The sequence below is a fragment of the Pleurodeles waltl genome, chromosome 10 (assembly GCF_031143425.1).
Source record: "Pleurodeles waltl isolate 20211129_DDA chromosome 10, aPleWal1.hap1.20221129, whole genome shotgun sequence".
Taxonomy (NCBI): Eukaryota; Metazoa; Chordata; class Amphibia; order Caudata; family Salamandridae; genus Pleurodeles; species Pleurodeles waltl.
The window spans coordinates 860,497,434-860,518,473 of record NC_090449.1 but is presented as its reverse complement, the minus strand read 5'-3'; positions in this window follow the sequence as shown (position 1 = coordinate 860,518,473).

Here is a 21,040-nt window from a genome sequence, read left to right as displayed (position 1 = left end):
AACATGGGAGATGTACTGGTCTGCCAAACACACCATCTGCACAATCATGGAATGGTAACTCTTCCGGTTTCTGTACACCTCTTCACTCCTGCGGAGGGTACCAAGGCCACATGTGTTCCATCAATGGCACCTATGATGTTGGGGATATGTCCCGGGCATAGAAATCACCTTTCACTGTAGGCAAATCCTCCACCTGAGGGAAAACGATGTAGCTCCGCATGTGTTTCAGCAGGGCAGACAACACTCTGGACAACACGTTGGAAAACATAGGCTGGGACATCCCTGATGCTATGGCCACTGTTGTTTGAAAAGACCCACTTGCTAGGAAATGGAGTGCTGACAGCACCTGCACTTGAGGGGGGATTCCTGTGGGATGGCGGATAGCTGACATCAGGTCTGGCTCCAACTGGGTACACAGTTTCTGGATTGTGGCACGATCAAGCCTGTAGGTGATGACCACATGTCTTGCCTCCATCGTCGACAGGTCCACCAGCGGTCTGTACACCGGAGGATGCCGCCATCTCCTCACAGCGGACGGTGCCTATGAAGGAGAACAGCGAGCACAGAGTCAACCAACTCTGAGGTACGTAAACACAGCTTACTCTGAAAATATTCATAAATCGAAATTTGCCTGTATGAGTGTTTAGGCAAGGACTAGGTATGTGTGACACAGTAAAAAATAATGCTATGTGGGCTCCTGAAATGACGGCTGCCTGACCTGTAAGGTGGGACAAGGGGATATGAGGTAACTGCACTGGCGTTGTGCACCGTCGCGGTAGGCGGCTGGAGACCGCAGCGCAATTCTGCATTGGTTAACATTGGACCCTATGGGTCCCAGGAGCCAATGACGATGTACGGCAGCAGTGACGGTACGCACCGCCACAGATGTGACCGCCATTTTCTCTCTGTTCAATCGCTGGATACCTGATCTTCGACAGGAGAGGACCTACACTGCAAGTGCTGCTGTGACCTCAGTCTGGAAGAGACAATGGCTCGTGTGTCTGGGGAAAGGGCCCCTGCCTTCATCACGGATGAGTTGGAGAAACTCGTGGATGGGGTCCTCCCCCAGTACACGCTACTCTATGGTCCTCCAGACAAACAGGAAAGTACACTGTGAGCATGCTGTATGGGCAATGCCTGTGTGGAGTGGGGTGGATGAAAGATGGGGGGGTGAGAATGAGGCGTGCATGAAACGATGGTGAGTGCATGTGCATCATGGCAAGGGTAGGGATGCGGGTCAATGGCTGTGACGGTGCAGCTGGTAATTACTTCTCTTTTTCCTCTGTACAATTCCTGTAGGTCAGCGCCCACCAGAAGAAGGACATCTGGCGTGCCATCGCCATGGAAGTCCGGACCCTGGGGGTCTACCACAGACGGAGCACCCACTGCCGGAAAAGATGGGAGGACATTCGCCGCTGGAGCAAGAAGACGGTGGAGGCCCAGCTGGGGATGGCCACCCACTGTGGGAGGGGTGCTTATCGCACCATGACCCCCCTGATGTTCCGGATCCTGGCGGTGGCGTACCCGGAGTTGGATGGGCGCTTGAGGGCATCACAGCAGCAACAAGGAGGTGAGTACACTCTCATTCTGCTGATTCAGTGTGCATTGGAGGTGTCTGGGTGGGGGAGGTGGGCTGTGGGTTCCCCTAGGCCAGGGTGAGTTTGGTAGTTAAGTTCCCTTCTTCAGGCAGGCTCTGTGGCAACCCACCCCACCTGTGTACAGTGCCAACTACACCTAGTCAGGCTCCTGTGACATCCATGTGTGCAGAAATCGGCCATAGCCTTGTAAGCCATGTCCCAGGGATTGAATAGTGGACCCCAAGTGCGCAGCGTAGTGCAGGGGGCTTCTGTGTCTGTCGTGTCTGTCAACGGTAGTGGTATTGCATGCACTGAACATGTCTTTCTTCTATCTCCCCCCCAACTTTTTGTGGTCTCCCTGTTCTTGTGTGTATTAGCATCATCAGGCGGAGGAGCAGTGGCACCGGAGCAGGAGGGAGCTGCCTCCCACATGGCCCTGGAGGGCGACACTACGGACTCCGAACTCACCAGTGGGACGGAAGGCGAGGGGAGCTTCACGGCGGGGACAGGAGCTGACACCAGCGATACGGACTCCTCCTCTGATGGGAGCTCCCTTGCGGTGGCAGCCCCATTTGTGCCCCCGCATCTACAGGTACAACAGCCACCCCCCCTACCAGCACCGCCCTCCCAGCAGCCCCTCAGCGTTTGCCCCGTGCCCGCTCACCCAGGAGGGTGGGCATCACCTTCGCCCCAGGCACCTCAGGCCCTGCCCCAATCACCCCTGCTGCCCTCAGTGAGGAGGCCATTGACCTCCTCAGTTCCCTCACTGTTGGGCAGTCTACCATTTTGAATGCCATCCAGGGTGTTGAGAGGCAGTTGCAACAAACCAATGCATACCTGGAGGGCATTCACTCTGGTCAGGCAGCCCTTCAGCGAGCTTTTCAGACTCTGGCCTCAGCACTGATTGCAGCCATTGTCCCTGTCTCTAGCCTCCCCTCTCCAACTTCCTCCACCCAGACCCACACCCCTGTACCTCAGTCTGTCCCAAGCGCACCATCAGACCAGCATGCGCACACCTCAACACACAAGGAAAGCTCTGGCAAACATAAGCAGCACACATCCCACAGGCACTCAAGCAAGCATCACACACATGCAGACACAACAACATCCACTGTCCCCCTCCTCCTCCTCTCCCTCCTCCCTCCCAGTCTCGTCTCCACTCACACCTGCATGCACTACATCCTCAGCCACTACATCCATCACCAGCACACACACCACAACACCCCGCTCATGTGCAGTCACCACCCCCACTACCATTCACACATCCCCTGTGTCCTCTCCCAGTGTGTCTGTGAGGCCACCTCCCAAGGTACACAAACGCAGCCACACACCCACCCAACAGCCATCCACCTCACAACAGCCTCCAGCCCATGCACCTTCACCCAAAGTCAGCAAACGTACACCTCCTACAACCACAACCTCTTCCCCCACTCCCAAACCCCTCCAGCTACCCGTCCCAGTGTTCCTAAGAAACTTTTCCTGGCCAGCCTTGACCTCTTTCCCTCACCTCCCCCACCCCTTCAGTCTTCTAGGGCCCGACTCCCCAGGTCCCAACCTAGCACCTCAGCCACAACATCGGCGGGACCAGTGGTGCCAGTAGTCACCTTATTATGGAGTGCACCAGGCAGTAGGGCAGCCAGTGTGGCAAGGAGCCATAGCACGGACAGTCCCCCACCTGTCAAGCATAAAAAGTTGGACAGTGCCTGGCGGGAGAGGGGAAAGAAATCAGCCACCAAAGCCGCTCCCACGGGTACAGTTGGGAGTGTGGAGAGGGCTGCGACACCATCCAAGGTGGGGCAGAGGCACAGTAAAACCGGCAAGTCTGGGAAGATCAGCACGGCGGACAAGACCGCCACCAGCCCCGCTGCCCAGGAGATGACCGCCAGCAGCCCCGCTGCCAAAGACAGGACCGCCAGCAGCAGCCCCGCTGCCCAGGAGACACCCGCCAGCAGCCCCGCTGCCAAAGACAGGACCGCCAGCAGCAGCACCGCTGCCCAGGAGACGACTGCCAGCAGCCCCGCTGCCAAAGTCAGGACCGCCAGCAGCAGCCCCATTGCCCAGGAGACGACCGCAAGCAGCCCCGCTGCCAAAGACAGGACCACCAGCAGCAGCCCTGCTGCCCAAGAGACGACTGCCAGCAGCCCCGCTGCCAAAAACAGGACCGCTAGCAGCTGAACCGCTGCCCAAGACAGGACTGCCAGCAGCTGAACCGCTGCCCAGGACACCGCCGCCAGCAGCACAGCAGGCCAGGACAAGACCGCCACCAGCTGAACCGCTGCCCAGGACACTGCCGCCAGCAGCACCGCTGGCCAGAGAGCGCCATTGATTCCAACGCTACTGAGTCCGCCACGGGCAGGATGAAGCACTCTGGGCACAAAGCCCCCTCCAGAACCAGTGGAGAGATACATCCACTACCTCTGTTCTTGGCAGGATGAAGCACTCTGGGCACAAATCCCCCTCCAGAACCAGTGGAGAGATATATTCACTACCTCTGTCCCTGGCAGGATGAAGCACTCTGGGCACAAAGCCCCCTCCAGAACCAGTGGAGAAAGGCATCCACTACCTCTGTCCTTGGCAGGATGAAGCACTCTGGGCACAAAGCCCCCTCCAGAACCAGTGGATAGATACATCCACTACCTCTGTCCTTTGCAGGATGAAGCTCTCTGGGCACAAAGCCCCCTCCAGAACCGGTGGAAAAAGGCATCCACTACCTCTGTCCTTCGCAGGATGAAGCACTCTGGGCACAAAGCCCCTTCCAGAACCAGTGGAGAGATACATCCACTACCTCTGTCCTTGGCAGGATGAAGCACTCTGGGCACAAAGCCCCCTCCAGAACCAGTGGAGAAAGGCATCCACTACCTCAGTCCTTGGCAGAATGAAGCACTCTGGGCACAAAGCCCCCTCCAGAACCAGTGGAGAGATACATCCACTACCTCTGTCCTTGGCAGGATGAAGCACTCTGGGCACAAAGCGCCCTCCAGAACCAGTGGAGAACTGTTATCCACTTGAGAGACTGTGGCTTTGCACTCCCCAGGATAAAGCAGTAGGCAAACCACCCACTGTAGAGACTTGAGAGACTGTAGCTTTGCACTCCCCAGGATTGAACAGTGGGCAAACCACCCACTGTAGAGACTTGTGAGACTGGCTTTGTACTCCCCAGGACTGAACAGTGGGCAAACCACCCACTGTAGAGACTTGTGAGACTGTGGCTTTGCACTCCCCAGGATTGAACAGTGGGCAAGCCACCCACTGTAGAGACTTGTGAGACTGTGGCTTTGCACTCCCCAGGATTGAACAGTGGGCATGGAGCCCCCTCGTGGATCTGGTGTTGTGCACTCATCCGGCTGAGGTGCCCCCCCTTCCCTTCCCCCTGAGGTGCCTGTTATATTTCTAACTGATGACCCTGCAGTGTTCTCTTCGTCTTGTTCAGGTATTGAGTGTGGGCCTCGCCCATGCCTTTTGGGCCCAGTGATCCACGAACTATGATGGTGGAATCCCTTGGACTTGTGTTCTTGGTGTATATAATTGTATATGGTATAAATGTATATATTTGTAAATATTTTTTATGTATGTAATTGAATATATCACAATTATTCGACTCATTTCCTTTTGTCCTTGCATTCTTCCAGGGTGGTTGGGGGTGTATCTGTTATGTATCAATATGTATTAGCGTGTGTGTTGTAGTGGGTGAGGGTGGGGGTGGGGTGTTGCGAGTTGCGTGTGTGTGTGTCACTGTTTTTTTTCTTCCCCCTCCCCTGTGTCGTAGGTGCAGTACTCACCGTGGTCTTCGCCGCCGACGTTCGTGCTCCTGGTAGAGGAGCAGGAAGATAAAGGCTGGCAGAATCTGGAGCTCAGGTTCCATGGCGTCCTGATTCCTCGTGGGGTGTGTAGAGGTGAGCGTTTTCCCTTCGAAGTCCTGTTTCCGCCGTGTTTTTGTTCACAGTGAATCCACCCCGGAAAAGGTGGCGGATTGGTGGGTTGTAATAGTGTGGGCGGTACATTGTCCTCCGCCTGTCTGTTGGTGGTTACCACTGCGGTGTTTGTTTGTACCGCCGTGGCGGTCGGAGTGTTAAAGTGGCTGTCTATGTTGGCGGTTTCCGCCACGGTCGTGATTCCATTTTTTTTCCGCCGGCCTGTTGGCGGTTTTACCACCGCTTTAACACCGACCGCCAGGGTTGTAATGACCACCATAATTTGGTTGGGCAACAACATCTCTTGTAAATAACACTGGTATGAAAATACCACACCTTAACTCCAGGTGCCCAAAAAAAAGTGAATATTGTTCTTTGTACTTCACCATTTTGAAAGGGACAACTAGCCACTGCCTCTAGTCAAACACGCTCTCGGTTTTTAATGGAAATCTTCTGCTGTCTGGTCCACTGTAATGCTAAAAAGATCCAGATGTAATAGCGAAGCTCAATACTAGTGCGGTTGGCATCAAAAAGAGTGTTCCTAACATGATGCCACTTTTAGGACATCCTTGGAAGTCATTGTGTAGCCATTTTATGATAGAAGCTAACAACGCCCCTTGGTTAAACTCTGAAATAACAGTTGTGGGTTTTGTTTCACAGTTTAGGAAAAGGGTGCTGTAGGCAGAAAGAAAATGGTTCAAACAATACAACACATATAAACTAGGGTCTATGACCTGTTAAATACCAAACACACATTTGCATTTTGAAACCTAAAATAGCTCATTTTAGGAATGTAAAATAAAAATGCTAGCAACCGTCACTTTATTACATTTGCTCTGTGATGTTTCTGATTCTTCCCCTTTACAAACAATTGTTGAAATAAATCCAGGGATGTCTGTGATTGACAAATGACTGTCCTTTCCAAATGTGTCACAGATTGATACTTCTTCACCTGAGTTTCTATCCAGCTGTGTTCCAAAACTCGTTCCTTGGATGTGTTGTACTCTGACACCCCTTCCCAAGGAAGGTACATTATTTTGCCCTGTTTTTAGGCAATGTTATATCATTACTTAGGTCCAGCTTTTGACTGACTACCAGGAGATTAAGTTACACCCTTCGACCCGTTGGACTGTGTTTTTTTACTATAGGCCTGATTTAGAGTTTGGCAGACGGAGTACTCGTTGCAAATCAGATGGATTACTTTACCTGTGAAAACCTTGGTCTGTCTGTCTTATTTAGAGATGGGTGAACTTTATGTACTCTGATGACAGAGCCCCGGTATGCTCGATCAAGGGAATACTTCTCCCACAGCCCAAAGGATTAAGAGCCTTCAGAAATAGGACTTTATACCACCTGTCTTGTTTAGGGTGGATGGCGTAATGTATTTTTTTCCCTGTCTGCCACAGCCAGTACAAAATTGGTGGTGAGGGACAGGAAAACTGTAACTACCTCCACACCCTGGGAGAAACCTTCCAGGGTGTAGGGTCCATTTGTTTTTTCTTTCTCAAAAACAAACACAAGCTTTGGGAGTTTGTTTTTGAAAAACAAAAAAAGCTAAACGTTTGGTGAAAAGATGTCAAAACCAATGGCTCCTGTCCACCAACTTTCAATACATTGAAAGACGAATGCAGTGATGACAATTCTTTTCATTGTACAGAAATAGCTGCTGGGCTAGAGGTCATCTCTAAATTTGGCAGGCTGTAATCCATCAGGTTGTGAAGACAATGTGCTTCATTGTATTCCATCCACCAAACTCAGTATCAGGCCCTAAGTCTTTTTTAAGTCTCACCTTGGAGACAGTGCAAGCTGTCTGTTTACGAAAACTTTCACTGTCAGCATACAACTACTTTAAAGCCCACCTGTTGCTTACCATTGGTCAGCTTTATTGTCACTATCATTTGCTTGTATTTTATCTGTTAGCCTGTGTGGGCTTTCCTTCCTTTTTTGTGTTTGTCCGTCTCCTGGAGCATGGCCTCAATGAAAGCGCATGTGTTTTCCTGCTGTCTCTCTGCTGTACTTCTCTTCACCCCTACCCCATGCTTCGTGTTACTCTCTCTCGCTGGAGTGTCTTCCCCCCTCTCTCTCAGATTGTGCTTCTTCCCTGCATTGTGTTATTGCTTATGTGCTTCTCCCCCCTGCTCCTTGTTGCTCTCTTTCCTATGTGCTTCTCTTCTCCCTGTGCTTCAGGTGCTCCCTCTTGCCCATTTTCTGTACTTCTTCCCCCATCCTCTTGTGTAGTTTCGGCCTGCTCTGGGTTGCTTCTGCTCCCCACCCTACATGTTGCGTTCCCCTACCTGCCCAATTCATGTTGCTTCTGATTCCTCTGCCTTCGATGTGGCTTCTCCCGCCCAAGCCTTGTTTGTTGCTTCCTTCATCTACTTTAGAAAAAAAACACTCTTGTTCTATTTATTTTATTACCAATCCAACTCAAATTAATAAGGAAACTTTGTAGGTGCATGCCCATGCACAGCACACACCCACAAATTGCTGTGGCTGCCAGACTTATTTTCTTTGCCAAGGCTTGTTCTAAGGCAGTCATTTCACCACACATGAAGGATAAAGCTGTTTGTTATTCCATTAGCAAAGAAATCTTCGCATAGAATGTTTGCTAATTTCAGATGAACTGTGAGTCTGAAGATCATGGTGAAGGGTTTAGTTAAACAACATCAACTCAAAGCTCCCTGGGGCTGAGTAGCTGCCTCTCTTCCATGCAGTAAGACTTCAGACAGGGCTTGAGATAACATCCCTGATAGGGATTTGGAAGGAAGCCCTGAAGTGTACAGATGAAAGGCCACAGAGAGCATGCAGCCTTATTGGTCAGATCTCTTGTGAAATTGGGTACAACTTGGCTCTGCAGGTGTTGTCAAACTCAACGCCAGAAAGTGTGGCCTGAATTATAAGCATTTATTTCCAGCACATCACTGAAAATTAAATTTGGCTTCTAGGTTTCATGCAGAGCCCCACTAAATAAGCTACCCCCAAGGTTTATTTCCCTCTCCAGAGGTATCAAATGTCCACCGTGTCCACTTTTTCATTGCTGAAAACTGTCTGTTTCTTTAAAATAAAATCAACACTGACATTAGTTCAGTTGTGACAGGTGAATGTCCAGGAACAGATGAGCACTAGTTGGTTATAGCTTACTTGCAAAAAGTTGGATCTTGTTTTCTCTGGGCAGTTCTGCCCTCTGTAACATTGTCACCCTTAGCCTACCTTGGTTCCCCCTCCAAAGGTCAAGATGCAGCAGTTTCTGCAAAAGTGAAAAACAAAGTTTGACATCAGATGCTGACAAATGATTTGAACCACAACTCAAGGATGTAATAAAATGCTCCTTTTACCTACTATGTGATCTCAGGATGTTAGGCGACCAGCGACTGACGTGCAGGAATAGTCATAGCCATTCATTAGTTGTCTGATGGCCCTCTCCAGTGCTATGTGAAGTAGATATCGCCATTCTAGTTTCAGTGTCTTGTAGACCTAACCATCCGACATACATCCCGTCCACTCCCTCCTTCCTGTTGGCTCTCCATGTGCCCCCCCATGGCAACCACTGTTCCAGAATTTTAGAAAGCAAATGAGTGGTGCTCTAGCCACACTGTCACCTCTGATCACCTTGTATTTATTCCCCCAGCAGCCCTTGCTCTCAGACTGGTTATGCTTAGTTAGAGTTCAAGAGCTCCTGATCAGAGTGAAGACCAGGAGTTGTATCACGGTCAGGTGCACTGGCTCAGCACAGAGCTGAGAGACCATTTTTAGGTTGAGCATAGCAGCACACAAGCGCTGCTTTTCTGACGTGTTGGTATGTATCTGGGCTTTTAACAACGCCCATCTCATGCCCATCACTACCACTGGTTCATGGGCTTGCCATTCAAAAATCCTTTGATGACATTGGTAAAGGGTTTACGTTTGTCCCTCCTTGGGGAGGTTTTGTTACCGCCTTGGCCATCACCCATGTTACATGGATAATTGCAGTTTTGCCAATAAGTTTGACTACGAGCAAACTTCTTTTTCCTTTTGTGTGCCTCTATTTCGTGTTCATGCCGGCCATGGCACTGTGAACCGGCCCACTTATGTGAAACTGTTTTAGTTTTAATTTTCAGTTTAGGTTCAAGAAAAGTCCGGTTAGGAGTTTATAACGCTAATAGCTTTAACTCAAGCAAATGCGAGACCCATTGCATTGCAAATGCTTGTTACTCAATAGAGATGTTCCTGCCCTTCTGAAAAAGGGCATTGTGGTCTCACAAATGAAAAAACCTAATCTGGACATTCTGTTAGCTGCAAACTATTAGCCTATTTCCCTGCTCCCCGCTTTTTTCAAAATCTTGGAATCATGAATGGCAAAATAACCAAATTATTTTTTGCAATCCGTAAACATTAGAAAAGATTCTCAGATTGGATTGCATTCCAACAGGAGCACAGAGCTTGGCTTCTGGCAATTGTGGTTAATTTATGTCTGGCAGGGGACAATAATATCTCTTCAGTCTTCATTCTTTTGCATCTGTCTGGTGTGCTTGACACCATTGATCCCCCCCCCCTTGGTAATAAGACAACTTCAAAATATTGGCATGGGTGGTGCAGTATTGAAGTGTTTTTTCCATTCCTGGAAGGCAGAAGCCACATGTTATGTTTGAGAAAAATCTATCATCTCTTAACCTACTAAAATGTGGTGATTCTATAGATAAATGCAAAAACAACAAGTGATGGACGGAATGCTGAACATTGTCAAACATTCACCCCCAGTCACAGATCTGGGTTTAATCCATCGTTTTTTTGCTGCCCATGCCATTCCAGTTTGGACCCAGCCATATGCAAATCAGTCTTGACCCTGTTCCCCATGGGAACAGTCCAGCCCGAACTGCTAGGCCAGGTCTTCCCTGGACTGAAAACAAGCATCCTGGGACCGGTTTTGGGGTTTCACCCCTCATCAGCCAGGCTAGCTTAAATCCAGTGGCATGGGAAGCATATAGATATAGATACCCAGAATGTTTGTCCTCATTTCTCACCTAGATGAACCAACACTGGCACAAACTAAATATAGACAAAACTTGCAGCCCCTATACCCAGGTACGGCAACAATTCCTTTGGGCATCTAATTGTGGCACCTGCACCTCACCTTTATCTTTTTGCTCAGAGCTTATAAGCAAAAATCAATCCTACCTTACAGATGGACTGTTAAGTTTAGGAAGGAGAATCTTCTTGTACTTTTTTATCTTCAGTGGCTTCATCAGATCATGCCCTATTTAACCCTAAAAGGTAGAACTGTGGCTGTTTCTGCCATTATCTGTTGAAGAGTGATCTATCGTAGCAGCCTTTACCTTAAAATATCGCTAATTCAGTGGCTTCCCTCCATTCAAAATCAGGCAGCAAGGGTGGTTGTTGATGTTCCTAAGTTATATTCTTCATCCGATATCGTAAGTTACTACACTGGCTCCTGATTCAGCAGGACTCAATTTTCAAGGTCACCTGTATTGTACTTCGAGCCGTCTGTGGGATTTCTCCTCATTTGAGCACCAGGAAAAATAGGGGGCACACTTCAACACGGACACTTCAGGCACACAGAAATGTTGTATTACAAATTCCACATTACTATACAATACGTTTCTCTGTGGAATATTCTTCCAAAAGATTATCATTTCCACTCCAGGTATCTTGTATTTTGAAAGAAGCTGAAAACTCTGTTCCAGTAAATGGTTGCTATGTTTGTTCGATACGGAATATGTTCTTGGTGCCAGCATGCCTTAGGATGATAGTGTGCTCTACAAATCTGTTATAGCATAACATAGCACAGCATAGCATGACATAAGTTAGAAGGTGTGAAGATTAATATATTGCTTTTCAAATTAAAAGAGGGTGCGGCACAACTAAAGTGTCAGAAACATGTGATATGTGACTATATGTGATGGACCTGTGTTGTTTGGGACAGTGTTGCGTAAGTGAGAAGACATAGGGCTTGATTTAAGTCGTGGTGGAAGGAAATACTCTTTAACAAACGTGACGGATATCCGTTCATTGTATTATGATCCTTTTATTTCCTATGGGGATCGTAATATGGCAGATGGGATATCCATCACATTTGTGTTGGAGTTTTCACTCCGCCAAGACCTAAATCAGGCCCATAATCTACTTGACAAAAAGAAGCTTTTTGTACTTATCTGGTCTGCTGTTGGGAATCCCAGGAAAATGTAAGTAATTGCAGGATAGGATGCACTGGGGAGGCAATACATTCTACGAAGGGGATGAGATGGTGGGTGGGATCCCGGACTGACTCCAGGAAGAAACGTTGCTATTTTTTATCCAGGAAACCTTCTCCTTCACCCACCCACTCTTTTCCTCCCATTTCAGTTTCAGGCACCCCCCCACCCCCTCCTAGATGCATACCTCTACCCCCAATAGATTCTTCCACCTTATATCACATGGTCACCTTCTCCACTCCACTGAGTGTGTATGGAGGAAGACCATGTAGTTCTGTGTAGTGATGAACTACAAAGGAAACTACAAGTTCTGTATCCTCCACAGTAACATTACTCTTCCTCTTGAATTTTCTAGGCTGGATCTGAGGGCTGGTTCTTGGCATCCACAATGTCATACTTTACAAGGGGGAAAAGACAGAACCAGGGTGTAAATTGTATTAATGATCTTCCAGAATTGATGTTTGTCAAGTGTGTGCTTTTTAGGTGCATGCTGATTTTGTTGTTCTGCATAGCACTAACAGATATCTTCACACATGGTGAGTAGAAATATGCCTCCAGGCATAGATAATAGAGCTTAAATACTTTAGTGTCTTTTCAGTCGTAATTTGAGACACCCACTCCTACTATTGGCTAGAAAACTGCACCCAGATTTGGTGAATTGCATTCACCCAGGTATATGTAGAAATCTGTGTGTGTCAAGCTCCTTGTATATAGATTTCTCTAAATAAATACTTCCCCATCCCAATCCCAAAACTGCAGCCGAGGTTTAAAACATAATTGGTACACAGGGATTAAAAAGGCAGTCTTTTTTTAAAAACATGTATCAACAGTAAGATTTTTTGTACGAGTCAAAAAAAAATCAGCAGATTAGAAAGGGCAGTGTTAATAAAATGAATTTATTGGACTTATATCTCAGACAGGCTTCTGCTTCTCCAATGAATAGTTGTGAGCTATTGATACCTATACAGCTACCTGTAACTACCTCTCCTCTTTGCAGCCTGACCTAGTAAATTAGAAGCCTTTGCCTGGTTGAATTAATGTATGTATCCCAAAATTGAAAAGTGAGTATTTGAGATACAAAATGTGTGTTCCCAGTACTCCTAAGCTGTTGTGAGATGTTTGGAAGCAAATAGCTGGATTTTGAAATATATTTAAAGTTGTTTTGAGCGATAAATCAAGTGGTATTGGGAAGAAGTATTACTAGCATTATTTCCTTGATGCCTGGGGCATTGCAGTAGTGGTTGTTATGCATTATCCACGTAGAGGTATTCCATATTGACAAATACGTTTTTTACATCACTGCTACCAACCTTGCTTGATAACCCGAGGTAATCACTGTTTGTAAACTTGCAAAGGCTAAACAGTAATGACATCTTGTCTGATGTGGTCAGTATTACACTTGTAATCGTAGCTCTGAGTGATGGTCATTAACCATAAGTAGCTCCTACTACAGAAAAGGTTGGAGATCCCTTATGTAAGACATACACATTGTTGGTCCATAACATTTGGAATATGATCTGTTAAATGCATAGAAAATACTCTCAGAGGAAAACAATTTTGTAAATTCGATAGTGATGGGATTTGTCATTTTCATCCATGATATAAAGTCAGTAGAGCTAGATTATTTGCAGCATAAATTGGCATTTTCTTGAACACAATTTAGTTAACGCTCTTTCCATCAGGGTGGTTCAAATGAAAGATCCCTGGGGACAATCGAGACATTTTGTACCAAGACACAAGTGGCGGCCCAGACACAGAAATTATATCCTATTTTAGGTTTTAAAAAAGGTCTGTAATACCAGATTACTATGCAAAAATTACAGACAATGTGGCCTCAAACAGGGGGTGTTTAGGTCACTGAAACATTTAAGGGCGTTGTTACAAAATAAAGTCGGCCAAGGGGTGCCATTGTCTATAACTTCTCTCGTGGGAACACTTAGGGAGTGAACCGAAACTCCGCCATGTGATGGCGTCGCTGACATATCGGGAGGAAGTGATATTTCCGTTACGACTGCGGTGAGCTAGAAACACGAAGGACTGTGTAGTTAGGCTGCGTCACCAGGTCATGTTGTTCAATCAGTCTACCACGAACATCCGTCTGCGCGCGACGCAATGGCGTGACCTTCACTTGTTACAGTGCAACTTACCTTTATTACTGTTGGCCTTGGAAAGGTCTAATTTAACGAGAATCGTCGTCGGTGTATATTTACCGAGCCATCAAACATCGGTTTCCTTCTTTGGATACTTACTAAAACTACCTGCTAAACTACTCAATCCGAGCCAGGCGCTTTGTGAACGTGAGTTCAAAACCTACTGCGTAAATATGTTTGCGTGTCAAAAGAAGCCAGAAGTTCAGTGATATATTTCTAATAAGATTTTTATCTTATCTTTTATCTGACGTATTATCAAGTTATAAAGACCAACCATGGCCAGTAAAATGGGTTGTCGGCTGCGTTGCAGAAGGTAATCTTTAACAATAACTCACTGAAAAAACACGTATGATGCAAATTCTCACGTACTTAACCTCCAAGAACGGCAGCGTTGTCTAAACCATGTAACTGGAAAGTCGCCCAATTTGGCTCCAATTATTTCTTCTCACTAGTGATTTTTTAAGGATTAGGAAAAAAGAACATGTCATGTGTCTGTGAACTGATACAATACTCTAGATGGCTTTTATCCGCGCCAGTGACCCACGACCAGCAGGCCAGTTGTGGAGCTTGCGGGTCAACTAGTACTTAGAAGCAGATGGCCTACACGATCCAGGGTAGTTGTAGTCTTTCTTTACTGCCTATTATCCTCCATGCGAGGATGGAGTGGGCCTCCTCTTTTAATCTCCAGCATGTAATTGCTTAGGTATATTTTATAATTGGAGCATCCCATGCACTGATGAGCAATGGTACCTCTAAAAGGGTAATATATTCCTTCTCTGTGTTGGACACGAAGTCTAGTAACTTTCTCTTTATTAAGGATTACACTGAAAAGTTACTACTAGACAGCCTTAATCTGACTGCATCCAACTCTTAGCTCACATTTCCTGTTATCACGCTGTCCTGATATGACTATGTCTATGAGAATGGCCCATGGCATCTCTTCTTCAAACTAATGCCCATCATGACAGAGGCTATGCTACTCCATTTAATCGTATGACGTAATATCGCACGTGTTACCATTATCTAATTGAATGTTTCTCTTGTGTTTCATTTTCTCTTGCTGTATTTACATTGGTTTTGTAGTTTTCCTACAGAATGTAAAACGTCCCGACACCTTACTTTGGGTTGGGATGTGCTATATAATAAATAAATAAATTGTCCTTTAAATATGGACTGAGCGCATGACAGTTTAGCTGTACCAGAAATGGGCAGTGCTGTTCAGTGGTACCGTGCAGACGTCCCTACTGTCACCATTCTTGGGTGCCTTTCTGTCTGAGAACTTGTTGGTCCCACAAGGTGATGTAACTGAGAAAACTGTAACAGACAGATATTTCATTGACATTTTCCTCTTGCTGTGTCTGATGTCATCTGTGGTACCTTAAACAGAGCATCAAACACCACTTCCCTGAAAAAAATGTTCCAAGTTCTAAGTAAACTTTTGGAGGGGATATATTTTCCTGTGACGTGAATGGTGGGTAGCACTTCAGCGTTGTTTTTTTGTATCTCCAGCTGCAGAATCTCCCTTGAAATGGGTTCTTCTTTTTCACTAGTGCAGTGGCTCCTCACAAGAATGAAGTATGGTGTGGCGAAGATGAATAAGGGCACTCTATGAAGATACATTTGCTTTTACTTTTAGAGGAGAAGAAAGAACACAGAATAAGGGCACATTATGAAGATACATTGTCAGTCACTCAAGAATCTTTATTTCGGCATTATGCCAAATAAGTAGAAACAACTATAAAACATTAAAAAAAATTAAGAACCAGTGAACAATAAATAAAACATTGGTGACTGTTCAGCAGATAAGCAATAAAAGCAAAGTTAGCAACCAGCCCCTTAATATTAATAAACTCCTGTCGTGCAATTGCACTAGAATAATGCAGCACCACAGCGGTATAAACATTGAATCGATGTATTGGATTGAAGGGGGCGATTACTGGTGCTAGTTTTCTTCTTGTGTACCACATTGCTTAAAAAAATGTAGAAACCACACAGACAATAGGTTGAGTAGTGTCCATTTTTAGAATTCTATAGGCCTCTAAATGCTGGCATGTCCCAAGATCCCTACACACAAGAACAATTCACTTTCTTCTGGACTTACTATAAGTGTGGCAGAAGAAAAGGACTTGGGCTTCACCACAGGAGGGACAGGTCTGGTTTTCAGTTAACCTTGTATTTTCCCAATTAGAGGTATATGAAAATAAGGGCAGAGTGCCAACCCTCAATTGAACATACAGTTTCTTGGCCAAACTTAGTTTAATTTCATCCATAAAATTTTCTTGGTTATAAAAATCTTTATTAGATATAACATTGTTTGTCAATCGCCCTAATGTAGAACTAGACAGCACTAAATTTAAAAGTTAAGATTCATAATCTTTCTTTAAATCAGCTTTGGAAACACTGGGGCATGCCATACTAAGATAGTCCCACAGACTACCACTCCCCATATTTCTCAGGGTTGAAGATACATTTTTTTTAACTTTTAGAGGACAAGAAAAATGTGTAACTTTAGAACTTCTATGACTTCCATAGCAGAATGCGCTTTTGGGCTCCTCACATGAATTGAAGTATAGTAAAGTATAGTGCGGCAGAGATGAATATGGCCATTTATGAAGATAGATTTTACTGGTACTGTTGGAGTAAAAAAAAAGGGTTAACTTTAGCACTGGTTCTTCTGTACATTCTATAAAATAATTCAATTTGGAATGCGTATTCTTTTGTTGTGGCTAATGTGGTGCACAGAAAGAATTTTTAGGGGGAATGTGTGTAAGTCATTGAGAGGTTCAAGAATGTTCTTCAATTGGGATGCATAACACAAAGCTGCATAAATTAGAGTACATATTAGAATTCTGCCATATGGAAAAAAACAATGAACTAGAGCGGTGGTTGTTAACGTTTTGACTTCTGTGGACCCCTAATGAATCATTACTAGAATCCAGGGACTCCCACTGAATCATTGTTGGAATCAGGGAACTCTAGCCTAGCATGGAAACAAACCTTCAACTAACAAATACACATGTGATGAAATATTCCATTTAATTCTATTCAAGCCAATATAGTTTGTGGGAAGTTTGGGGCATTTCTAAATTCAATTGAGGCTATCCATCATCTACATTGATGCACTTGCACTACTCCCACAAATCAATCCTGAAATTCCTTCACATTTACAGAACATTTTAGAATTTTCAATTTCAATTTTGCTTCTTTATTTTATATATATATATATATATATATATATATATATATATATATATATATATACAATTTAACTATAAGCTATAAGCAGTCGCTTTGTGGTTCCCTCGGGTCCTCGGACCCTAGGTGAAAACCTGCTGAACAAAAGGGTTGTACATTGCTACATCGAAGATCACAACTACATCAATTACAACTGGATTGCAACTGCTCCTCTACACCTACATCATCCAGGTGGTATTTACATTGATTTTACCGTTACCTTCACACCAGTACGCCGACCCTACCCCCAACAGACATATTGACTTTATAGGAATTCAAAGCCAGACCAGCTGATCAATAGAATAGCATACGTTTGCTAGTAGATTTCAGAGATACACAACTGGGCCGGCGCTGGGCGAGGTACTACTCAGGCTTGAGAAAATGTTAAAATGCAGACATTTTTAGGACTAGGAATGGGAAAGAGAAGAAAGTAAGGCCCATATTTATACTTTATGGCGCAAACCAGCGCCGGCACTGGTTTGCGTCACAATTTTTACCGCCAGCTAACGCCATTCCTACGCACAATGCGGGCTCCTTATTTAAGGAATGGCGTTAGCCGGCGCTGCGGACTGGTCAGAGTAAAAAAAATGGCTCAAACCAGGCAGCGCCGGCGTATGGGAAAATGGGTGTTGTGCATCAAAAAATGGTGCAAGTCAGGTTTGAGGCAAAAATCATGCCTCAAACCGGACTTGTGCCATTTTTTGATGCACAACCCCCATTGAAATGACTCCTGTCTTAGCAAAGACAGGAGTCATGCCCCCTTGCCCAGTGGCCATGCCCAGGGGACAGTCATTGGGCACAGTGGCATGTAGGGGGGCCCAAATTAGCCCCCCCATGCCACTTTAAACATAAAAAAAACTTACCTCAACTTACCTGGGATGGGTCCCCCCATCCATGGGTGTCCTCCAGGGGTGGGCGAGGGTGGCAGGGGTGTCCCTGGGGGCAGGGAAGAGCGCCTCTGGACTGCTTCCATGGTCAGAGACCGTGTAAGTGAGCCCACAGGTCTCTTAACGCCTGCCCTGACCCAGGCGGTAAAATACAGCGCACATCAGGCTGTGCGCCGCTTTTTAAGGCCCGCCCCCTCCTGTGCGTCAAAATGAGGCTGGTGTATAAATAAGGCGCACAGGCCTTAAAGTAATTTTTTGGGTGGGAACGCCTACCTTGCAAGGCAGTTTCCCGCATCCAAAAAATGACGCACACGGAGGAATTTTGATGTCCGCGGGTTCGGGCGTCAAAGTTTAAATATGGTGCACGGTTTGCGCCGAATGTGCGTCAAATTTTGAAACGCACATTCAGCGCAAACAGAGTATAAATATGCCCCTTAGTGTACCAAGTCAAAGGGGACGGAAAACAAAGGGTACAACCTGAAATAAAGCCTTCTCTCTGAGTTCAGTTTCCAACATCTTTCCAGGGAGATTAAACCTTCCCTCAGTAGCTTTTTAATGGACTTGGTGAAGAACAGAGAGCTCTCATTCAGGCCCATACACAAAATATATAGACGAGTAATGGACAAGCACTGTTTCCAACCAAATATCGAGTTACCTCACCCATCTGCAAACATTTCAGCCAAGCTCGAACCAACAGATTTTCAGACCCGCCACTCACTCCCATTTCATGCTTACATAAACCAAGCCTATAGCTTGCACATGCACCATGATACCACCAGAATGCACGCATCATGTTCACGTGCCTTCAGCAATTCACGTTTTACAATTATGTCTTTGTCATCTGCAAACTTCTTTAACATTTAGCTTAAATACTTCTGTTCATTAGATAAAAAATGTAAAGCCATATTCACTGGACTAGCACCTATTGCTTATACATTATGGTTCAACAAATCTACTATTTATATTGTATTTATAATGGTACGACATGCCATAAAATTCCAGTTCCACTACGGCACGACTCTCCAGATGATACAGTTATGTTTGCTCGGCTGGTGGTGGTCCAATAGTTGTGCGTGTTGTGAGAACTATTATTTGTGGGATTGTCATGATGTCTTTCTGTCCACATTATTGTTTGCATGAGATTCCAATATTGTCTTCTTTTCTCTTTGAAACAATTAAACAATGTGTATTTTTAATATACAACAACACAGCTAGCCAAATTTACAGCTTGATGGACAGGGTACTCTATCGCAAGGGAGATGGAGTACCCTGTCCACAAAACCCTCAGTTCATCGACCTCATTTAGCGATGGCTGACCTTTAGTATTTTGTCAGTGGAGCTTCCGCTGCCTCCTTCGAAGAAATACTTCCTATGACGGCCCCAACTGAGGATCAATGGTTTAATGCTTCTTTTTTATCCGTCCATCACTGCCAGGTGTAACCTGACTTTGAGAGGCAGGGATACCCCCATAATGACTCCTACACCCTTGCAGAAATGTTCCAGTGTATGGGGATCATTAGTTTTCTGTTTTTTTGGAAAACAAGCTCTCATCTTTGTGAGTTTATTTAAAAAACAAGTGAAAAGTTTGGTGTACGGACTCACAGCCAATAGCAGCCATACACCAATCTTTAAGTACATTGAAAGGAACTGCCTTGATGAAGGTACCTTTCACTAAACAGAGATGATTGCAGGGCCAACAGTCATTTCAAAATTTGGTGGGTGAAGTACCCTGGAGATGGCCGAGGAAATGTCTGCCCCCATTCTGATGGACACTACTCCCTCTGCTCAGGGGGAACCTGGGCTATCAGACCTAGAATTGAGCAGCCAGTAAAGGACGAGACACTTATGCCTTTATAACCAGATATTGAAAAAGACTCTATAGCTGCCATTGGATAGGGCAGATGATTGTACAAGGAAAGATTATTAAATTCAGATGAGCCTTTTATCACAAGTCAGTGTCCAACTAAAGTGACAAGGCAGAATTATGGGATGACCAAGATTGAAAGATTGAAAGCCAAGAAGCTAAGATACCTCCAATTATCCATAATGAACATCATCACTGTTAAAGTGGAGACACCTCTGTTCAATATCATCAAAGCCTCCCTTACTCAAGTTTTATCTTTTCTGACTTTATCAAAACTAGACAGATTGAGGGCATGGCCATTGCTGAGGCAAGATAGCACCCTGAGGGTATGCTCCAGCCAGAAACCTCCCTTGAGCCGCCCCCTTGCCTCCTCTGTCCCTTAGCCAAGCATCTGGAGATGTGCGCCTCTTGTGAATAACTTTTTGTCCTGGGACTTGCAGGATGCTTCTCCACCACTGTGAAGAGTGAAGTCCCGGAAGCCATCTGGCAACCAATAGTCAGTGCAGGTTTGTAGCTGTCAGAGAGATCAGATCCTCGAGGCCTGCGCACCTTCCCAACATGTCCACCACTAGACAGCTCCAAACTCTGATAGAAATATCACAGAGCCTCAGAGAGTCCAAGTGGGGGAAAAGGGGATTAGGTAGGGAACCGCTGGGAAGGAGACGTGTAGGAAGCAAAAGGTTTAACAACACAATATCAAGATATTATCACATTGACTTTCACTAGACTATGGTTCTAAGCGTTCTCATACTGTAACCATGGATAACCTAAGAAGTTACTATAACTAGACCTCAAGAACTCTGGGTACCTGGAAAAAATCAAGAATGGTTAATACAATGTTTCGTACAAGCTTTTCATGAAATGTCACATACTGTCTAGGAATACAAGAACCTTCTAGAATAATGTTTCAGAACAAACATTGCATTTTTACATGAGGCCAAAAGGCAATCTGAAACGTTCCCTGGAAACCAATAGGAATTGTACTAGGGACTTAATATGCACAAAGAATGTCACATTTTGAATTTAGCATCTTCACAGAAAATCCAAAAGCCCAGGATAAATGTGTGCACTTCAACAAACACTACACATCAAAGTTTTAATTGCCATGAAATGATCGCGCACACTATTGCCGATCTGAACATCACGTTTTTACATGCTGGAAATGAATCATGCACACTGTTGATTCTAACAAGAATATGCAAATGCCATGAAATGACCGCGCACACTGT